The sequence below is a fragment of the Melopsittacus undulatus genome, chromosome 8 (assembly GCF_012275295.1).
Source record: "Melopsittacus undulatus isolate bMelUnd1 chromosome 8, bMelUnd1.mat.Z, whole genome shotgun sequence".
Lineage (NCBI taxonomy): Eukaryota > Metazoa > Chordata > Aves > Psittaciformes > Psittaculidae > Melopsittacus > Melopsittacus undulatus.
Window position 1 is genome coordinate 29,836,203 of NC_047534.1, and position 22,021 is coordinate 29,858,223.

The 22,021-nt window shown below is 39.3% G+C and overlaps 1 protein-coding gene across 2 annotated transcripts in view; it reads left to right on the forward strand.

Annotated features, from left to right (window-relative positions):
* The first annotated feature begins 561 nt into the window (after nucleotides 1-561).
* Nucleotides 562-22,021, forward strand: part of GULP1 (GULP PTB domain containing engulfment adaptor 1) — a 153,651-nt gene continuing 132,191 nt past the window's right edge. Inside the window, exon 1 of one of the 2 annotated variants that reach the window (XM_031045875.2) lies at nucleotides 562-625. The gene's annotated coding sequence lies outside the window, so the exon portion shown is untranslated. The remainder of the gene's footprint in view (nucleotides 626-22,021) is intronic. The other variant, XM_034065673.1, reaches the window with a different exon arrangement.

A 22,021-nucleotide genomic window follows, 5' to 3' on the forward strand; every position in this document is an offset into this window, starting at 1 on the left:
CCTACTCTTCACGGCTTTTTCCCCTCCCATTTCTTAGCTTCATCAGACTTTCCTTAAGGAAGAGCTTAAGTGAAATAAACTACGATAGAGATGAGGTCTGCATGCCTGTCAGTTTTGCACGGCTCCGAGAGGCCCGCTCCCCTCCTCTCCAACGGGGCTCTCAACGAACCTGAGTCCGCCGATGGACTGACAGAGGAGGCGCCCGCCCTGTCCGAACTCCACTGCCGCACCTTCCCCAGCGTTCGCCCCGTCCGGACTCCAGTGCCCCCCCTCTCACGCTACCAGCCGCCCCATCCGCAGTCCTGCTGGGCTGGCGAGCGCCCAGCCTGCCTCCCTAGCCCCAGCCTCTCTCGCACGGCCTCGATGGCGCCCCCTGCCGAGCTCGGCGGGGCGCGCCTCCTTCCGCCGCCGCTGGGCGGCCGTGCTGACGGCGGTGCCGCCTCCCCGTTTCCCCAGTGCCGGCCGGCGGCAGGGGGAGCTCGGGAGCAGCGGCAGCCCGGCCTGGCGGGCAGACAGGCGGGGTCCCTCGCCCGCCCATGCTGACGTCAAGAAACTTTCTCCCCTGCTGAGGCAGGAGCGGGCGCTGTGTGCTGGCGCGGCGGGACGACTTCCATCACCTCGCCAGGTACCGCGGCCCCGGGGACAGCCTGCATGCACGGCACGGTCCGAAGGCTCCTCACCGCCCCTCCTGGGGCCGAGGGCAGCCGGGTTCACCGATGTGTCCCGCGGTGCGGTTGGCGAGAGACAGCGGCCAGGGAGGTCCGGGCGCCTGTTGATTGCTGCGGCAGCAGCGCTGCCCCGGGCTCAGACGCTGCCCTAGGCTGCAAACTTCCCAGACGACGGGTGAACCGGCGAGGCGGGCGGGCCAGGGCCGGGCGGCGGGAGTGAGAAGGGGGATGTCGGCGTGAGTAACGGGACTTGTTCCCGGGGTCGAGCAGAGCCTCCCTGCTCGTCGCGGCTGGTGTGCGGGACAGGTCGCAGCGCGGGAAGCGGCCGTACACCTGCGGTCGTTAGGCGAGCGGTGCGGAACTTGCGGTGCGCGCAGCTTGCGGAGGCTTGCTTCTCCAACTTGGAAACCTCAAGGACTTGGGGATTTTAGGCATGCGCTATGCCATGGGTGAGAGTTTTTCGAAATTCAAGTAGCTGAAAATAATCAAATGCCTTTAATTCCGGTTTTTATCCCCCTCTCCCTTCCCCTGTACAGTAAAGCCATTATGTGAGACAAGGTTTTGTTTTTCTTCTGAAAGCTTTGCTGTGGCAGCTCGGCGGTGCTAGGAAGCGAGCCGAGCTCGCCGCTGAGGCTGATGAACGCACAATTGTTTCACAAGGGAGGATCTTCGGCTCGTAGACAAACCCAAACCACCAAGTTAATTTTAGCTCCGTAAAGCACCCGGGTGTTGGGAGGGTGGAGTACGGGAGTAGTTTGTCAGATCGTCATGTGGGTAGAAAACTGAAATCTGAGCAAGGACTGCAGCCGTTGGCTGAGAAATCCTTAGCTTAAGAGGGTGTGAGAGTTGTATAGTAGTTCTCTGGAGGAATATGGAAAAGTATGTGCCTCATTTATTTGCACCGTCCTTCTCATTTATTGAAAGGCATCGAGAGTTAATCAAAGGCCCGTAAAGGTTAATTGTATTTTTCGTCCAAAGCAATTTGCGCCCTTCCAAAGAACTAGATTTCTGGTGTCTTTTTTGAACTTAAGACAGTCATGACATTTCTAATTTAAATGCCATGCAACTTTCACGTTTTTAATTTTCTGTTCCTACAGTTTTGTTGCAGGTTTTTAAGAAGTCATCTTTATGTAGATGTATCTCAAAATGAGTTTATGTAACTACTAAACAGGAAAGCAAGCCGTACATGAAGGTGATGATGAACGTGCTTTAAATACACATATACAATGTTTTAGCAGTGTGTTAGGTTTACTCAGTATAAATATAAATAAGCATCCATTTTTACATTTTATGTGGATGACTAAGAGCCTGTCCTTTTAGACATACTTTTGTCTTTTTTGTGATTTTTTTTCCCCCCCATACATATTAGGCTATCTTATAACTTGAGTCATACTTTTTAAGTTTTTGTAGTGATAAACAGTACTTGGAATCTTAAGACCTCTCCTGCTCCTGGTGATAATCAAAATAAGACAAAATAATTTAAACAAGGGAAAAAAATTTGTTTTTGAAGGTCAAGCTTCTATTATTGTGGCAATTTCAGAACAAAGAGTAATGTTTGCCTCATAATTATAGATTTGATTGATCGATTTGTTGTGTACTGGTCTGTCAGGGGTCTGATGTTTGGAGATTATCCACGTGTATTTGGGGAAAGGAACAACAGAATAGTGGAGGGGAAAAAGGTTGTGATTATTAGCCTTATGCTTTTGGTACACATTTTTAAGTGTATAGATGTGTTAGTGATTATAGACCTTCTTCAAAGGCATATATTATCTTGAAGAGGTTGAATAAAGAGTGATCTATGGATTAAAAACCTAGGGGTTGTGGCACAGTGTGGATGGGTACAAAGGAGCAGTTTGGTTTGTGCTTTTAGGAGAGCTACAGTGGCAGGGATATCAGCGGAAAGAGACTGGAAATAAGCTGAAGCAAGTACAAATCAGGTTGCCTTAGAAGTAAGGATGACAGTCTTAAAAGTGATCCCTCTAGCACTGGATGTGTCTTGCAAGTGATGAGTATGGAAATTAAAGTTATTTTGATGCCAGAAAAAGGAGACGGCACTAGGTTGTGACAGAACTAGAGCTGCACCTCTGTGTTCTGTGTAAAGCATTTTAAATTACATAGGAAAACACAAAACTGATATTAGAGGACCAGAAAGGAGGAAGATGTGGGTAACAAGGGTGGATGGGAGTGTTTGTTAAACATCTAGCAGTTGGTACTGCATCATTAGTTTTTGGCAGCAGTTTTGTCATCTTCTTGAGGTCTTCTGAGAGTTCAAAGACTGAGCATCTGCTGTTCTATATTCACCTCATCCTAGAAACATAGAATTGTTTTGGTTGGAAAAGACCTTTCAGATCATTGAGTCCTACTGTTAACCTAACACTGCCAAGTCCACCATTTACCTGCCCACTTCCCTGGGCATCCTCATCCAATGGTTGACAACCCTTACTGTGAGGAAATTATATCCAATCTAATATCCAATCTAAACCTCCCCTAGTACGACTTGAGACCATTTCTTCTCGCCCTAGTAATTGTTGCTTGAGAGAAGAGACTGACACCCACCTCCCTACAACCTCCATGCAGGAAGTTACAGAGAATAGATGTGATATCTCAAGAGTGTCCTTTACAAGCCGATTACAATAATTTATTAGTCTCTTACCTCTAGGCAAGGTCACATTGTATGGTTCAATAGCAGTGTGTCTGCATGGGTGTGTCATACAGCATTTGTAAATATTACTGGGTGCTTTAATAATCATAATAAATAGATTTGCATGAAGAACTTGAGTGGTCAAATACAATAAACTGGCATTTGTATTATGATTATAGGATTAGTTTCTCTCTAGAGATAATCCCTCAAGCATATTGCTTGAACATGTCATAAGAAAATGAAATAAAGGCCAACTTCTGCTTGAACTGAGGGACTCACATAGTTTGAAACAGAACCGTATCCTTGGTTTGTTCACATTTCTAATAGGACTTGTGGCAGGATTCTAATTCTGATTTTTTTTTTTTAAGAGCGTGAGTAAGGCACTGGGAGCTGAAAAGCCCCCCAGGTTCACTTGGCAAAAATCACTGCACTCTTAGAATTTTCAGTTATTGTCAGCGGTGAAATGCATGGCAGGATTTGAGGCTGTGTTTCAAGTGGCTCTTGAAACAAAAATTCCTCAATTAATGACTTAATAGAATTGTTATATAAGAATATGTTAATTGGGCACAAAAAACTGTAACGTTTTTCACCAGGCCCTTTTTTGCTTGTCATCTGATTTTTGAAGGCATAAGCTCCTTTGGAGAATCAGGGTGTATTCCAGAGAAGAATGAACAATAATGTCCCTGCTAGAACACATAGTGGCTCTGCACAGCACCCGAACAAAGTTGTCTTCAGGTCCCTTACCTTCAGTATGTAACTTTTCATATAAATAACATTTATTAATATTTTTGTTCCCAATGGAAGTCAGTTTCTTCCTAGTACATCCTAAATCCCTGAGATCAGACCCTGCCTTTTTTCATGCAGTTAGTCTTAACTGTTCTACTGTTAGTGCTTCACTGAAGGTGCCCCATCACTTAAATGCTACATGAAACTGTCCTGTAGATTTGCTATTGTAGAATAGCCAGCTACTACCACTTAATATGTAGTCTTAATCTGGCTTTATGCTTATGGCCAATGCTGGACAGGGGCAGGAGGAAGGAGGTATTATGTTTACTAAATTACTTGTCACCTTGTGGTCTATCCTGAATTTATATACCTGTGACCTAGCAGAAATGGCAGAATGCATTAGTGATGCGCGGATAGACTCCACAACTAGTTAAAGTTGTAAAGTAGGTATGCATTTATTCAGTGCTGAGGTGCATGGGGTTCGCTCCTCCAAAGCACACCTCAGGGTTGTTCTCCCTTTACATTTATTCTCTTAAGGTATACATAGACATGAGGTTGCTCAATCCACCTATACCTATTTAGTATCTATCCCCGCTTTGTATTATAATGAGCCAGAAGGTCCTTTGCACCTGCACAGTGCCCCTTCTGGTCATGGGCAGGGGTCTGAGGATGAAGTAAATGAGTCTTCCTCTTGTGGGTAGGGGGTCTTCAAGATGAAGTAAATGAGTCTTCCTCTTCTTAAACTTTACACCTTTTAACCTTCAGACATGGCCTTAGGGTCTGGTCGACGCCCAGTCTGCTTCTCCCCCGCTTCTCAGTAGGACCAAACACCTGTGCTTTTGTCATGGTCTTAGGGCTTGGTCGCCCAGTCTGCCTCTCTGCGGCTTATCAGCAGGACCAATCATCAGTAGAACTAGCATCTGCTTCTCCCCCTCCAGCAGTAATCAATGCCTTGGCAAGATGGCAATGGCAGGTACTTAGGACAGACAATACTTTTGTTTAAGCAAAGGAATTCCTTTAACCCCCTTGTACAATTTCTCTGTGTTACCCCCCTGTACATTGGTTATCCGTGTATCAGTAGTAGCATTATAGTGAGTTTTACTGCCCACCTTTTAGTTTTAGATGTGCAAGTGTAGACCCCGTGTGTGCCATTTAATTTGCCCAGTGGCACTGAAAGAACTCTAAAAATGGTCAGTAGTAGTTCTTAAGTCTTAAAAATGCTTGCTATCTAGGCTGCAGCTCCATTCCATCTATTAAGAAGGTCATCTGAAATGCTGCCACTTGCCGTGTTGTTTCAAACCATGTTTGTTACACTAAACATCAAGAGGAGGAAGTGGTGTTACCACCTAGATTTCATCCAGGATTTCAGTAGAGAATTTATCCAGCTGGAAACCCACCATGAATTCCCATAATAGAATTTACACTTTCATTCCTCATCCCCTCTGCCAGTTTAAGTAGAAGTTCTAATCACCAATCTAAGAGGGTGCTCTGGATTAAAATATAGTTTTCTTAGGTTGAAATGACTTAGTTTTTTTTGGGTGTAATTACATACTAGGCAAAGAAAGAGAACATAGGATTTTGTAGCCTAATGAAGCAAATATTTCTATAGAAGAGGAAAGATCTGAGTTTGAAACAGGCAAATAGTAAGCTCTCACTGGAGCAAGAAGCAGAACTTGGACTTTGTAGCACCCAGTTTCATACAGGCTACTTGATAATGTGGCAAAGTAGTACCATAATGCTCCTTGGACTGAGATACTGGATTTCTTTAACTTCTGCAAATTTTTTTTTTCTGTTTTGAAGGGCAGGTATTGAGAAATTTTGTTTGTTATTCTAGAGTCTGATGTACTCAGTTTATTAATGTATATACTGTATATTCTACTAATTTTGTTAGTACTGCATTTATTTTATGTCTAACTCGAAGCTTGCATATTCAGGCTTTATTCTGAGAATGAGCTGGGTTTTCTCCATTTTCAATCCATTTGCAGTTATAAAGATTCAAAGGGTTTTCAGTTTATTTTGTCAGAGATACCTGATCAACACCATTGCCTTGTATGAGTTTGCGCAAGTGTAACTTGGTAAACAACTTTCTTAGTAATGCATTGGTTGGAGCAGGCTGCAGCTGACTCAACCTTTTTTGTTTTTTTTTCTTAGCTCTGTAGAACTAAGAAGTAGCTGACAAAATTTGGGCTATTTTTTTTGTCACCAGAAAGTAGAGCTTTTTTAGTAATTTTTCCACTTCTGTGGAAAAAGTGATCTCTGGAATTCTTTGGATGTTCTGTTTTTTCCGGTACTGCTGAGAGATCCTGACCAGTACAAGTAAAGAATACTTTTATTTTGAAAAGTGTATGGCTTTTAAGAAAAATCTTTTGGTATTCAAAATTGTCTGCTGTCTGTTTCTAGCATACTCTATTGCTTTAGTGGAATAGGGCAAGGGGGTTCTCCTGTACTTAGGAATAAATATGGATCAGGAGCTTTATCTCCAAGGTGCTTCAGCCTTCCCTAAAATAACATTAAAACTTTAAAACTACATTTAAATTCCTACTTATTATTTTTAGATGAAATCGTTTTTGAGGACTGCTGGATTCTCTGATTTTAATTGTTTTTCATTCTTTCTCAGTTCTCTTCGTCCCCCTGGTCTTAATGGGGGCAATCTTGGACAAAGGCGAAGTGCAGTAGTAACATAGAATCCTGATCACTACCTGCTATTTAGTAGTCTGTTTTCAATTTCGTCTTTTTAAATGCAGATGTTAGCTCTTCAATTCCTTCTAGGCAGGATGGGCCATTAGGAACTTAAGCACTGTGTCTAACCTTTCTAGGTGATCTAGGACACTTTAAATCCGCATAGCCCTTAAAAAGTTTTTTCATTCAGAGTTGTCAGCAGCCTATGCAGCATCAAACTTTGTTTCCACTAAAGGAATGGCTGGGATAAGGCTGCTGCTGTATGGGGAAAGGTGTTTGGAAGGGAGGTGTATGTCCATTCTCACCTCAGTCTTGAAACTCCTTGTGTTAGGGGGACCTCCGGGAGAGCTGGTTTCTTCATAGCTGCAGTCTGTGCCACCTGGGCTTTGACAAGTAGCTATTTTGCTAGTGCTGGCAATTTCTACCTGCTGCCCTGTGCAGCTGTTGTTTTTTCTATGCGTAAAGATACTCCTAATATTAATATATTTCTGTTTTGTCAGATTGAAAGCTTTAATTTTTTTTGTGTGTAGTACATCTTTTAAAGAAGGTGTCTCTTGAAAGAACAGTATTTTTTTCTTAATCTGTTGTGAAATCTTCTGGAAAGTATAACAGAAATTAGATAATGAGCCTAGATAAAGGACTGGGTTGACAATAAAGTTTTCCTGCAATCACATCTCAAAACGTTGTTTGGATCAGCAGTCATGTTTGCGTGCCAGTTACATTAGTTATTCAAAGAAGTTTGGTGTGTCCTCAAGCCTATTTTTCTTAATGTTTGTCCAGACCATCTTTCCAAATGCCTTGCTGTGCAGATAAATGCCGTCTCTAGTGCCTTCTTCCTGCATTCTGTGTTGGCAGATGTACGCATTCAAAGATAATGAGTCAGGTTCCCTAGCAAAAAATCATAAAATGATGAGATTAAACATAATACAGGCTTTGTCTTTCTGTTTTCCTTCTTTAAAGTTTTTGTGTGCTCTTTTTTTTTTTTTTAATTATGCACATCTGAAACTTACTTAATATTGAAAACAGATTCATTTTGTTTGACATAAGCTCAAAATTTCTTTTTTGGATCTTCAAGAAAAACAGGTCTTGTGAGACTTGCCCTAAAGCAATGAATGGTGGCACCGCTGTGTCTGAGCTTCCTCTGATGCACATTTTGGTCTTAAATGAGAAAAATGCTAGTCAGAAAGTTTAATTTTCATATGTGTTTCTATTCAGTTGTAAGAGAGGTCTCTGCTGGTGGTTCTTCTTGAAGCTGCTGAAGTGAAAGATTCGCACGGAGAATACTGATAGCTTATCTTTTTCTTCCCAATTGATAAGGTGACAGAACCATCACTTCCAAAGCCTGGACAGCTGGGGTTACAGCTAAATGGTGGTTTCGTATTGCGGGGTATGGCATGCGCAAGTCATACCTATTTTAGAGTAACTGTAGTTAAAATAACATGAGAAAGCCTGTTAAACTAATAATAGCAATGAGAGGTGAAGCGTATATGGTATATGTGACGCTGAATCTTAACGGATTCTGGACGGAAAGTAGCAGGGGACTGTGTCGCCAGCAGAAAGTAGTTTGAGAGACAAACCCCCCACCATTGTGCGCCTTAATCTGTCACATGTGTAAGCTTTAAAGCAGAGTGTACTCTGGATTTGTAAACACAAAGGTCTTTGTAACATCTGAGATTAGTACAATCTTTTCCTTGATTGAAATAGCCTAAAAATTGCATTACTAGTTTTGTAAGTTATATGTTGTATTATTATTCAATTCATCTTGTTGTGCAAATAGGCTTAGGATGGAAGAAATACTTTTCCAACAAATTTTGCAGCTGGAGCTGTTACTAATTCTCTTTATCTTTATGTGCCATATAGTAATTGCACTTAATTGTTTGCTTCTGCTGTGTTTGGTGGTGTGAAATGCAGTATGTCAACACTGCCAAACCACAACTTTAGTGTGTTAATGCTAATGCTCTTGAAAGAGATAATTTCCAGATTTCACCTAACTGAAGAAAACAGCTCATGTTTAACTACCAATACAGTGCTTTATGCATCTTCTTGTAATGAAAGTTTAGAGTAGTTATTTTCTTAGCAACAGATTGATTTTGTTTTCACACATGTTTTTGTCTACTCTTAAGCTGAAAGGCAACATACGAATGGGACTCAGCCAAAGTCTGTGGCTGGGAAATCAGGATGTAAAGAAAGTAGTATTTTCTTACACAGCCGCTTAAAAATGTTCTTATTAAATTGCTTGCTATGCTTACAATTTGGTGCAGATCCCCAAAAAAACCCTAACATACTATTTTTTTTTGAGGACCAAAAAAGAACTCACCTGGGGGCATTCCAACTTGTAAAAATGATTCTACAACCTCCTATCCCATAGGAGCTTTGTTTCTGGCCTAGTCACCACGGGTTAGACGTGGGACTTCTTAAGAAACCATCCAGTCTGGGAGAGGGCTGTTGGAAACTATAGTTCCCAGCTTTGGTTCTCTGAAAGACTTATTGCTTCTACACTGAAAGATAGCTAAAATAACACACTGTTATAATCTGGCCATACTGACTTGCAGTCTCATAACTTTGTCGCAAGTAGTCTGTCATTAGCAGCAAACGTAAACTCAAAGAGCATATGAACTATTTAGTGTTTTCTCTTTCAAAATTAAATGCTTCTCCCAGAGGCCATAGTTTCATTCCCCATGTTTTATGTCTGAAGATATTGAATGTAACTATTAAACAGCTAGACTAATTTTTGTATGAATAGTTTTCTCCAATATGAAGAGTGACCTGTGAATCCACATCATCATCTGACATTTCAGCCTTGAAGTAGTGAATAATGTGCTTGCATTGGTAATATCCTCAACTGTCAGTACAGTTATGTTGTCTGTGGTCATCAGCTGTTTTTTCACTGATTATATATGAGATGGCATGAGGCAGCTGATGGCTACAGACATGGCAAATCTGCCAGTGCACAGAGCAGGCACAGTCTACGTACATATTGTAGTAATCTGTCAGGAAACTGAAATGCAATTGATAGCACTGTTGATTGTTTCTCTTAGAAAAGTGCTAATATTTATTTTGCTTTTGTACTGATTGGCAAAGCAAAAGTTATTTTACTGCACAACTGAAATGGCCGCTGTAAGGAAGGAAGATATCTGTATCACAGTAGACAAGGATAGCGTGCTATACTTTTGAGTAACTACGTTAATGCACAGTGTTCTGTATTATGTATGTTTACTTTGCAGTCGTGGACAAATGCAGCAGGGAATAGTTCTGCTATTCTCTGAATAGTCATTACCTCCATCCCTGCCAGTATTCAAGGCCAGGTTGGACATAGCCTTTGGGAACATGGTCTAGTGTGAGGTGTCCCTGTCCATGGCAGGGAGGTTGGAACCAGATGACCTAGATATCCTTTCCAACTGAAACCATTCTATGATTCTATGTAAAATTGTCACACTGGACTTTCTGTTTTGTTGCTGGGTTTTTTGAGGGAAGGAAGAAGGGCTGAACTACTTTTCAAGAATATGATGCCATGGTACCGTGCTTCACATAGCTATGCATTTAAAATAGATAATTAATAAACAGGGTAGTGTACATTATATAGACTATTCTGTGTAAGCATTTTGTATTTTATGGCAAACATAGCATGTACATGTTAATACACATACTTCATCTTGCTCCCCATATAACTGATGGCCTTCAGTCTTACCTGTTTTCAAAATGTAGGATGATTTGCACCATGAATTCTAAACGCAGCCTTGGACTGAGAAAAGATGGACATGCTTTACTGAACATTTTGCAGAGGCTTACTTTAAGTTTGTTTGTCCCGAGTTTGAACCTAATAGGATAAAGGATATCCTAAGAGAAAATGTTTTTTGTTGAACTTGAGTACATGTATAGAATGTCTTTCTTTGTGTCAGTTTTGCTCCCATATTTGTTTGTTTTGTTTACTGTTAAATTCCCAAATTTCATAGATAAAGCGGCATTTTAGTCTTCTAAATAAATAAAAGAATAAATAAATAAAAGAAAGAATCTAAGTAAAGAACTGTAGTCATTAAAACCTGATAAAAATAGATGCAGCATCATTTTTTTGTATAGCTTATTCAAAGCCAGTTGAAGAAAATGATGGGGAGCTAATACAGATGAGAGATGGTATTGTGTGGGTAAAGTGAATAATTGTCAAGTGCTAAAAGGTGAGATTTTTGATGAAGTGGAGCATACCTTACTCCTTTTGCTGGCCAGGTGGATAATTTAAAATGGAGTAGAAAGCTTCTTCCCACAGAGGCTGTCTGGCAACAGAGTTTTTGAGAAGACTGTGTGTTTCATACAGTTTGTGTAGCCGAATAACTTTGCTGTTCACTGACTCACTGGTGTTTTTAAGAATTTCCTCATCTGTGATACCTGTTGTCCGAACCTTCTTTCCAAACCCCATTCCTGGAGCAATCTGGGATACCTCAAACACAGGTTCAGTATCAGAATGAACAGTCACTATCTAAGCTCTTGATACCCAAAATAAAGAACCAGGTCATATTCTGATGACTTAAGGATGTTGTACTTTATTATGTTGCGTTTTTATTACCATTTTTGGAGGATATCCAGAATTTTTATAATTTTATGGCTTATGAAGAATTCCTAAGTGAGATTTTTTCCCCCTTCCCATTTTTGAATTGTTTCCTCTGTAGCATTGTTAGGCTTGATTAGGATCTGGGAACGTTGAAGTAGTGAGTCAGAAAAATAAACAAAAGCTGAGCAAGCAAAAGCTGAAGAATGAAAGAGGTTTTGGTTTAAGTGTAGTTAAAATCCTTTCAGCTCTAAACTAGAGGTATAGTTTCCCTCCCCTGCCTTCACACCTTTTGCTTCCCTTTTCCTTGTTCCTTTCTCTTGCCCTTGCACCCTCAAAGAATGGTTGAGCGGTGTTATGCCTTCCTCAGGCAGCTTTGTGGGGTATGCCTAGATGTGCTTCTTTAAAAGAGTCTGAAAGGAAAGCTTTCAGCTGTAACAAATCTGTAGTGTCAAATATGCAGAACAGTGCATGTGCTTGTAGTCATAAACCCTAACATTACCACAGCAGTCCCTTAGGTACTTTTTACTCAGAGAATTATCTCTGTTGTGACTCTACAATTTTGATTTTCAAGTTTTTTATGTTGTAACTGGGCAGTGATTAAAAGGTTTGAAGAAATGGACCACAAAATAGATGTTTAGTGGAAGGTAAATCATAGCATGTTTAGTAAGATTAGTGGAATATATTTGAAATGTGTTATGTTACTGGCATACCCATGACCGCTTCAACACTGAAATAATCTGTTGCAGTTTAATCCAATTCCATTTGCTAGGTCATCTGGAAGTTACTTTAGTGGAATAAAGTTCTTAGTTGCTTAGCCAAATTGCAGGGGAGGGATTTCAAACTACTGAAGAAATATACCTTGACAGTAAAGAACATACTAAAATGCCAAAGATCTCAGTTGTGAAATAAATAAGTGGTTGGCTGGAAATAATTGCTTTGAATATTTTGAATTCATGATAGTGAATTTTGCCAGATGCTCTTGAATATTTTCTTTGTTATTTACTGTGGTTTTTCTTGTGCTTGTTGTGAGGCGTGTGTTCTGGATAATTTGATCCTGTCTGTTCATGGTGTAAAGACTTCCCCTCCTGTTTCCCCTGCCTGCCCCCCCCCCCCCCCCCCCCCCCCTAAATTTTCAATTGTGTAATATGTTCATCTGCTTTTTAGAAGACATGATACAAATGTAAGATCCAGGCGGTGTTTGTGTAAGGTAGAATGAAATTTATTTCTTCTTGGCTGCAAACTTGATCTGAATCTTGACATATCTTGACAGATTTCTGAAACTTGTGTTTCACTATGTACCTAAGAACATTTTAAAAGAAAAAATCTTTAAAGATGTTGCAGCTCCAAGACAGACTCACAGCATCGCTGGAGAAGACAACTTATTAACAGTATTGTTGGCATTGTACACTGTGGGGGGGTGAATGGTGGAGAGTAACCTCTCTGTTTTATCTTGTCATTTATTTGGAAATGTGTCATTTTTTTGTCTGAGCCTGCCCTGGCATGTGGATATTAGGAAAACCTATGAGTATATGCGGCAAAGTATTGGTTAGTGTAGCAGCTATGTGAAAAAAGTGCATTGTGAATTACATGGTTACTAGTTCTGTTTTGTTGCGGATATACAAGTTCTGCTTGTATCTGTGTTTTGATTTTTCAGAGTATGCTTACTTTGGACATACACATTGTAGTTCTGTAAGTTGTTTGAGATGGGAGTGATGGTAATGAAATGGTGGCTGGACCTTTTCTCTACATTTTGCCACCCTTTTCCTGCCGGATGAGCCTTTCTTTTTGGTATTTATGATACGATGTTGGAAACTGGATCATCAAGCATGATCAAGAACTGGGAAGTGGAATAGGTCCATTTATATGTTCAGTCAGACTGTGGGACATCAGTGTAACATCAACAGTGTAAGATGCAATGAAGTTGCTTTTCAAAGTAGAGGAAGCTAAGCTGTAAGCCTTAGTTAAGAGTATGTAGGTTTTTTCATTGCTTTCAGTGTAGTTCATCACTGACCTGACCAGAACAGATTCATCTGTATAAACATAGTCTCTGTCTGTCCTTCACTGATGAAGTTTTAGTCTTCAAGCCACAGTCACTTTAACAAGTGAGGATAAATAGTGCTGTATTGTGGAAAAATGTAGAGCTTGTTGTTACTATATCCAGTTTATTTGGCTTTGTCATAAATTCAGATTCCTAAGCATGTGCATTAGTGAGGTTGGTTCTGTTTTCCTGCTGACCTCCATCAGGAAAAACACAGATTTTTTTATTGCCTCTTACCTTTCTTTAAAAATGGAGAATGCATTGACTTCTGATTACATCAGAATGTTTATTGTATCCATTAAATAATATAGAAAAGAAACAGAAATTTAGTGTATTTTTCACTAGTTTTCTTTGTGTTTTAATTCTGTGTTTGTTTTAAAATGCAGACTTCCATAATTGGCCCTGTTAACCACTTAAAGAAGTGAGGTTACTGGTTTTCTTTCCCTATTTTTGTTACTAACATAATATTCTAGTCACTTATTTAGAAAATGTATTGTGTATTCAATGTTCTTTCCATGGCAAATAACCAAGAATATCTTAATCAAACCTTTATGGTGCTGTACATGGCATCATGTTAACCATCAGGCTGACTGTCCATTGTGTAGGTGGGATTTCACTGCAAAACCCTGCCTATTTCTGTGACACTCCCCATTATAGCTGTAGTGTTAATTCCATTCTTTATGTCCTTATGCCTGTCTTTCATCAGAACTACTCGGAAGTGTCTGAAGTCAATTTGCAGAATTTTGGTCTCAGATTTCATGTGTTTATAACAGATTAAGAAAAGTTTTTGTTGAAGACTACTGTTTCATGCTTTTGAGTTGAATTAGGTGAATACTGATCTCTGTAGAACAGGAGCTAATATTCTTATTATCTTTGTTGAATAGATCAATAGAGGGTGAATATAATTATGTAGATTAGATCATAGGCTGTAGATTAAATCCATAGGCTGATTGCTTTTCAGGCCAGAGCAAGCCATGTGGGGATTCTGGCTTCTCCAGTGACTGTTGGTAGTGGCTCCCCCACTCACTTGCAGTTGAAATATCTTTAGCAGTAACCTAATTTCTACTTTACATCTCCACTGTTGAAAGTTTTACCATAAGATACTTAATGTTGGAACATACTTAATTGCCTTTTGAAAGATCTTTTTACTGCTAATGGTGTTGCTGCTTCTTGAATAGAGAATTCTAAAGGGACTGGTTGATCTTGAAAATGAAGGCAGCCCATTTAAATTTATTTATTTATTTACTTAAAGCTAGTTTCTAGTCGAATTAGACTATAGCAGGGTAATTCCATTTTTCCTTTTGCTTCTCTCCTCATCTTTAGTGATTTTGGAGCTTATTGTCCTGCTGTAATAAATTTTTTATATGTTTGACAAAATCTGAGGAATGGTTATAAAAGACATTTACATTAGTTTCCCTGTAGAAGATGTGTATCTGACAGGAGAGTGATGTGGCAGAAACAATGGGTTCTTGCTCATAGCCTGAATTCTGCTGATTTTGAGTGACAGTTGCCTATAATAAAACTCCTTATGAAAAGTTTATTTTCTTTTCTTGGTCTTAAAAATTTATCCATTAAGCCCTGTTATACTGCATGAAACCCCAGCAGCAGTTTATTTTGGAGTGGTCTTACAAGTGCACAACATTGTGAAATTTAATGTAATTCATTATTATGGTTATGCAACTCAGTCATCTCTATTATTTATTGTCTTTCCCATTTGTATCACTTTTCATCCAATTTTGTTTTCTTGAAACATTCAGTTTAGCCCTCTTCAGTCTGCTTTCTCAGTAGAAACAATCTCTTACTCATCGTTAATTGTGCTTTAGCGGAGTAAGTGTGATGCATCCAATATATGTACATTATATATGAATTTCCTTTTTCTGCCAAAGTCTCTGCAGTGTTCCAGATTTTTGGGGTGGGATATAAATCATATAGTTTGCCTATTTTTCTGTGTGAATTCTCAGTTTGCTGTAGATGTCATATTCTGGCTTGATGAGCTACACATTCCATATGCTCCTGGAATTTGCAATTCTTTTTTTTTTTCTTGTGAATTCCTTCAGAAGCGTGGATGGGTTTAAAACTGGGTAGTGTCTTTGGCTGTACTTTCTGTATTTTTAAAGGAAAAGCTAATGATCCTAGTTGGGCTTGTTATTTTTCAGATGTCATTTCAATATTCTTTGTTCAACAGTGTTCTAAATGACCCTTTTCCCTGTGTGCACAAGTTTCAGGCTTGCCAGGTTTTTTTCTTGTATTTACTTTTGTGGGGTTTTTTTATAGCTTGGTATGCTTTAGAGCTCCTTAGAAATTAAAACGAAAACTACTGGAGTTGGAAGTCCTGTGTGTCATTTCTGCTGTTCTCCCCTTGCAAGCAGCTATGTAGTAATGTCTGTACAGAGGCTTTGAAGGTTATTATTACATGAAAGAATTGTAGGATCTTCTGTCTGTTACTGGGAAGCTTCCAAGGATTGCTTCATAGGTTGTGCTTGCCCGATCAGTATCCTTTCTATATATCACTTCTGTTGCTTCTTGTTTGCTGCTTGTTAATTTTTTTGTCTGGAAGCATTTTTCTTCTTCCCGTGATTCTTTTTAATTGGATAAAATTTAAAAGCATTACATTTTTTGTCACGTGTTTTCTTCTGTTGCCTGTTTCAGCTGATTATTTTTATTTATTATTTTTTTAAAAATATTATCTGTTCTTCTCTTTATACCTCTATTTCTCCATCATGTTTTTGTTAGCTTTGCAAATGCAAGACTTGGTCACTGATTATTACAATCCCATTTGCTAATTTTTACAGTTAAATATCACTTCAGTGTTGGGTTTTTTTTTTGCCTGAAACTGTATGCCTATGTCTTGCTGCATTTCCTAGTTTACTCATAGAAGTTACTGATAACCTAATTGATGAAAATAAGAATTTGAAATTTGAAGGAATGTTGGCTACATTTGTTTATTGTGCCTGATCCCTATCTGTGATACCTCAGGAAAAAAACAAGGAATAGGTATTACTGTTAACTGGATTGCTTTCATGTGTCTCACTTCTATGGCTTTTTGATAGAAATGGTACTGTGTCGCCATTTCAGATCTAACTGCAATTTTAACCAAGGATGCAGTTTCAGTCTTTTACTGTGTTTAATGAATGCTCTTCTCCTGTGACCACTTTGTGACTCTGTATATCCAGATTTCTAATCTAGTTCTTGAGATCTGATGCAGATCTAATAAAAATGTCCCAAAACCTCTTGGGTTAAATATGAACTGGTGTTCTCCTCCAGATAGAAAGATGAGTCCTAGTCAAAATTGTTTTCCCTTCCTCTGCTGCATAGCAGTGATGTCATGTAACAGGACATTTTTAACTGCCTGTAATACTTCTTTGTAAAACATACTAAGTATTAAAAAAGAGGCTTTTCCTATTATTGTTCTCTTACCTTTTCTGATGAGAAATACAAATGTCCTGAAGAAAATGCTATATTTAATTTTAGCTGAAATACACTGCTGATCTAAATAACAAGTAGGACTCTTAAGATGCAAGTGTGATAATATCACAGGTTTCAGCAAGCCTTTTGGAGATTCATGGAAACTGTTAGGGCTAATATGCTTAAAGTATGTTTTTTCAAGTTCAAGGAGAAAATAGCTATTCAAATAAAAATAAATTGGTGGTGTGGGCTTCTGTCATAGCAATAATCTTTTTTTATCGAGTGAATGTGGTACATTAATCCTGATGTCCTAGACTTTGAAATAATAGTATCATATTAGTAGTATCACAGCTGGTAGTGCAGTGTCCTGCTGCTTTTCCAGTCCTAAAATACACATTGAGTGTTGAGACCTGTTAAAGGAGAATATGTCGGATTGTACAGAGTTCTGGATTCCAAATCTCAAAATGATTGAGGTGGAAGGGACCACTGGAGGTTACCTGGTCCAGCCTCCCTGCTCAAGCAGCATCCTCTAGAGCACATTGCTCAGGAATATTTCCAGGGAAGGACAATCCACAACCTTTCTGGGCAATGTATTCCAATGTTCAGTCACCCTCACATTAGGGGAGTTCATGTTCAGGTGAAACTTCCTGTGTTTCATTTATGCCCACTGCCTCTTGTCCTATCACCTGGGACCACTGACACCCTCACTTCAGATACTTACACACATCGATCAGATTCCCCTTCAGCCTTCTCTTCTCTAGGCTGAACAGGCCCAGCTGCGTCAGCATTTCTTCATGTGAGGTGCTCTAGACTCTTAACCATTCTAGTAAGGCCTTCACTGGACTTGCTCCAGGAGCTACATGTCTCTCTTGTGCTGGGGAGCCCAGAGCTGGACACAGTACTTTAGATGAGGTCTCACCAGGGCTAACTGGGAAATTGGTGGCAGAGAAACAGAAGTTTTAAAATTTGTGCATTTGCATCCATTTAGTCCATAGCTTGAGCTGTTGACAAAGCTTAAGTTTATATTTACTACTTGGAAACATAAAATATTTTCAGTCTGTCTGCATATTGTATCTTATATAGATATATCACTAAATTGTGTCTACCATTAATATATATCCCCAGGGCTTTTTTTGCATTCCAGGATTATCTTTGCTCTTGGAAGAGAGACTTGCTTGCATAGGATCCATATCCATGTAGCACCTCAGGGACATTTGTCATGAAGTAGGACCACCATGTTTTAGTCTACGTAGCGCGACATTTCCCCATTTCCCCACCCTTCCAGTGTAGTTGCGTGTGTTTGTTTTCTGTTGGTGTTTAAACTCTTGCTCTCTTTAACTAGATTAAATGAAGGGTTCTAGATACTTTCTGTCAGTATGAGTAGTTCAATTGTGTATTACTGTCAAAAATATTTCAGTTGAAATGTAGATACTTTTAAAGTTATGCAAAGAGTTTATTCTTACTTACATTTAAATATTTCTACTTGTTATTTCTTTAATATTTGATCACTTTAATCCTGGCTACTTTTAAAAATTATGTTAGTTATGAAGAGTAGTCTGCTTTTGTCATTTAATTTGACCAGCCCAAAGGAGCCCGCTTTCAAAGAACACTGAGAACAGCTCTCCCTGAATGTTAGACATGTTAATTTTGGTACAAACCCAATGTGGCTTGTTGTATTTGTAAGCTTCAGTAAAAAACATTTAGTCCCCAAAAGGGAGATGGCTTGGTTTTTAGAAATCCATAATTTGCAGTTCTGTATAGTCTAGGTGCAACAAAAGCATCTTTACATGCTGAACTAGTGAGTAAATTGTTGTGTACGTCCACAATGACAATACGCCCACAATGACAAAATGGCTAACGTAATTCTGAAGTGGTTGTGATTTATTTAAGGAGTTGCTTTTGTTAAGATAAATTTGAACAGTTTGCAGTTTCATAAAGGTGGATTGGCTGTCTGTGGGGTGTATCTTATAAAGATTTTCATTTGCAAAGTAGCAAAAGTAGTATAATTTTGTGGTGGTGTCTTTTTTACTGCTGCTTGCATTGGTGGTTCATGCGTCTTAAGATTTATGGGAGAACACTCAGCTACACTATACAAAAGATTATTGCTGAAATGGGTATCTTTTAATTGCTGCAAGAGTTTTTAATAGCTCACCTAGGGACTGTAGTGATAGGACAAGGGGTAACGGGTTGAAACTTAAACAGCAGAGGTTTAGACTGGATATAAGGAAGAAATTATTTACTGTTAGGGTGGTGAGGTACTAGAACGGGTTGCCCAGGGAGGTAGTGAATGCTCCATCCCTGGCAGTGTTCAAGACCAGGCTGGATGAAGCCTTGGGTGATATGGTTTAGTGTGAGGTGTCCCTGGCCATGGCAGGGGGTTTGGAACTAGATGATCTTAAGGTCCTTTCCAACCATAACTATTCTATGATTCTATCTGATGCTTTGTTTCACTTGGCTACTTTTAGTTCTAGTTGAACTCTTGACACTTACTGCAGTAGTGTAACATGGATAGGAGGGGTTAATAGGGTAAAGAAGTAGGAAAAAAAATTAGATATACATAGAATGACAATTTCTATGTTCTATTAAGAGTTTTCTAAATTAAGAAACATTGTATGGTCCCGTACTTGAGGTTATGCACTTGCTCATGGATCATACACACTGATGAGTGCAGACAAATCTGAGCACATCAGCTTCTGGTTTAAGCAAACCATATGGGAGCAGCTCCATTCCAGGAATACTGTGTGTATGTTTCCAGAGTCATGTTATCATGCTTTAATACACTCTAGGACAATTTGGGAGTAGGAGAGCATTCCATGTGATAAAGTGGTTATAAACAGTGTGAAGTTTCTGATGTCACATGAGTTGGTTTAGTATTCAAAGATTCATGGCATCAGCCACAGATGGGATGTTGAAAGGTAGCCTGTGGAAATCTCTAATTGTTGTTCCTGTTTATTACTGCCCCTCTGTTTATTCCATTTATAGTTCAGTACTGGTGCAGTGTCTGGCTCTCTCTGCATCACTTGTTCTTAGTGCATTAGCATGATCAGATTTTTTTTGTAGCTTCTTGACAGGTATTACTATTGTGTTAGATTTTTCTAGCACTTGTATTAGGAGTAACTATTTTGGATTGCATGTTGAGAGAGGCCTTTGGGTTTATTTTCATATTAGCTAGCAGGTTGTAATATTAATGAGGAAAAAGAGTTTTTATGTTAGGCTGAGGAAAGCTGTGGGTTCATGTAAAAAGTTCTATCTGTATTGCCTTGCACTTGCTTTGGACTCCCTCTGTATAAGTAGTAGCCAAAGGATTTGGTGTGGTGCTGTTTTTTTTATAATTTAAAAGTTTTGTGTACCTGTGTAAGTAAACATGCTCCCAGACTGTTTGAATTAAATAGTTGATTTGAAGAGTTTGAACTTGTTGTGTGTGCCAAGTGGAAGAAAAATGTCTATTTGGGAGATAGGAGGGCAGAAGTGTGAGGGAGGTCAAACCATGATTACTGGTATCTTTCAGGTGGTTGGGTTGCAATTTGCAGACAAAGACAGTTGTAATAATTTTTAAAAACAAATACTTCTATTAATTTTTAAGAACAGATACTTCTACAGAGCACAACTGTACCTCAGATATGTGGAAATGCTAAAGAGAAAATATTAAATTATTTATAACAGAAAGCCAACAGTGTTTTTTAAATATCTCTAAATATTGGGGGAAAAAAAAAAAAAACAAAACACAACCCATTTGTAAACTGTGCACATTGGCCTGTTGTTTACCTGGGGAAATAGGTCAGATTATCTCACTGCACCTCTGTGTTTTTAATGGTTTTTAAAAGACAGATAAGATTGTGGCTACAAAAACATTGGATTTGGAAAAGAGATCAAATGATTGGACTTGATCATGTTAAATGTCTTTTTCATCCTAAATGATTCTGGGATCTGTGATAACTTGGATTAAAATTTTAAGGCAGAGAGCCTGGAGCTGGGAAGAAAAGAGAACTTAAACTAGGAGCCAGTACTAGATCAGACAGTGATTTTAAGGGGAACAGAAAAGCAAGGTCTGTTGAGCATCAGTTCAGAGGAGGTAGATGTCATGTGAGAAACTGGTAGTCAAGGCAAAATTTAGACTTACTGGATAAAAAGACAAGAGACCATGGACTGAGAAGATTAAAAATGGCTAAGGAGCCTTTATGGGGATTTTCTGTAAGTGGGGAGGGACTGGGAATCAGGATAATCACAGGGCATAAGAGGGGAGGAATTTAAGTAGCCAGACTGGAGAACAAGCACTAAAGATGCTAAAAGGAATTTGAACAGAAAGGTTTAGTTTTGCAGATGACAAGAAGACAGAACTTTGTCCTTGAAAACTTATTCCCCTCTCCAGAGTCTGAAATGGAACTTAACCAATCAAATACTATTCTGGAGAATGTGATTTTTCTCCTTGTTTTTCCTACTTGATACTGGTCCAAGATGCTGTAGTAATGTTTTTGCTGATGTTAGGTATACTTGACTTTAGTTCATGTCTCTGATTTTAGGAAGTGCTGACTCTTGTACTTAAAATCAAGGGCAGCTTGCTTTGAACATAAATTACTTCATATTTTATAGCTTTTCAGGAAATAATACCTGAGGGCTGAGGCAGGTGTTCCCTTGGCAGATAGTTTCTTTAGTTTCTGCAAGGGTTTACTGCACCCACAGCAGATCACTTGAATTCAGTGTTTGAGTGTAGCTGAGTTTAAACTGCCTCTCATTAGAGTAGGCAGCTAAACATTTTGTGATGATGGTAATTTCAGATTGCGACCTCCAGTTCTGTGATAAAATTGAATATCCACAGCAACTAAATGCAAAATGAGGGCGTTATTTCTGAAAGTGAGTGTTGAAATATATTGAAGTCTGTGGGCCATAAAGTGCTCTGGTGAGAGGTGCCATAGAGCTTTCTCTTGTGAGTGTCCCTTGTCTTCTGACTCTGCTTTGAGGAGCTTGCAGTAAATAACGCACCAGGCTTTCCAGTAGGCCATCAAAGAAGTTGCCCATTTGGTGAGCAGTATCCATTTTATGTCCTAAACAAGGCAATAGTGTATAGAAAGTCTTGCATTACTTGATCACATACTGTCATTATTTCTGTGTGTAAGGAATCCCAAGTAGGATAGCATAGACATTGTTCTGCCATTTTACAACTTTTGAGTGATTATTTATATTTCTCAAACCTTGCACATAGTACTTCATCCACAGAGTGGGAGACTGGCCTAATCAGTCAGATTTTTAAGAGGATAGGGCCTTAAACTGCACTGGTATGATAGAGGACTTCAGATAGAAATATTGAAAGTCATTCTCCTGCA